This window comes from Chrysochloris asiatica, unplaced genomic scaffold, assembly GCF_000296735.1.
Source record: "Chrysochloris asiatica unplaced genomic scaffold, ChrAsi1.0 scaffold00031, whole genome shotgun sequence".
Taxonomy (NCBI): Eukaryota; Metazoa; Chordata; class Mammalia; order Afrosoricida; family Chrysochloridae; genus Chrysochloris; species Chrysochloris asiatica.
In genome coordinates this window covers 20988063-20989225 of record NW_006408549.1, presented here as the reverse complement: position 1 = coordinate 20989225, position 1163 = coordinate 20988063, and positions in this window count along the sequence as shown.

Genomic DNA, 1163 nt, shown 5'->3' with positions numbered 1-1163 from the left:
GGGTTCAGGATTCCACCTATGGTCTTATGTAATGCAGAGGCTCTGCAGGAAGCCTCATTCACTGGGCAAGCTGTAGCCCTATTTTAGGTATTCCAATCAGTTATAGGCACAAGACAGACTTACAAGCTTTTTATGGTGATATTTTTGGCTATTCCTTTCTCTCCCCCTCAAGTGTCTATTTTATAATGGTATGCAATGGAAACCAAGATTCAAAAGACAACCAAGCATATTAACATTATTTCCCCCCTTTTGCCAATTCCAGCCATGTCACAATCCCTGTATACCAGAGCCCTGTTGTAACAAGGCTGTGCATACATAATTATTTACCACTGTCCCACTTAGCCCATGCAAACCTACCTAATTGTTTTCCCATTTGCCTTGTTCTTCCAGTCCCCTTGCCCTTCTTGTGTATTGCCCCTCTCCCTAGTACCCAAACTATCCTGTGTCTATTCCCTACCCTGTACTCCACCTTCCCCTCACTCCCCTCTCTCCATCCCCACATCCTGGTAATCAGCAAAGAATCACCCACCCTTTAGTATGGGTTCTTTTTCTCAGTCTTTTACAGTAGTGATCCTATGCAGTATTTCTCCTTTTGTGACTGACTAATTTCACTCAGTATAATGTCCTCAAGGTTCATTCATGCGGGGCTTGCAGCATCCTTGTTATTCTTCAAGGTAGCATAATATTCCATTGTGTGTATGTACCACAGTTTGTTTATCCATTCTTCAATTGAAGGGCACTTAGGCTGTCTCCATCTTTTTGCTATTGTAAATAATGCTGCTATGAACATTGGTGTGCATATATTTACTTGTGTTATGGCTTATATTTCTTGTAAATACCAAGTAGAGGAATTACTGGGTCATAAGGTATTTCTATTTCCAACCTTCTAAGGAAGTGTCATATTGCTTTCCAGAGTGGTTGGACCATTTTGCAATCCCACCAGAAATGCAGGAACATCCCAGTCTCTCTACATCCTCACCAGCACTTATTGTCCTCTACTTTTTCTTTTTTATCTTTGCTGTTATTGCTGGTGTGTGATGATATATCATTGTTGTTTTGATTTGCATCTCTCTGATGGCTAGGGAGGGATATCATTATTGATGTCTGATGGATCTTGGCTGAAAGCAGAGAATATCAGAAAGATGTTTACCTGTGCTTTATTG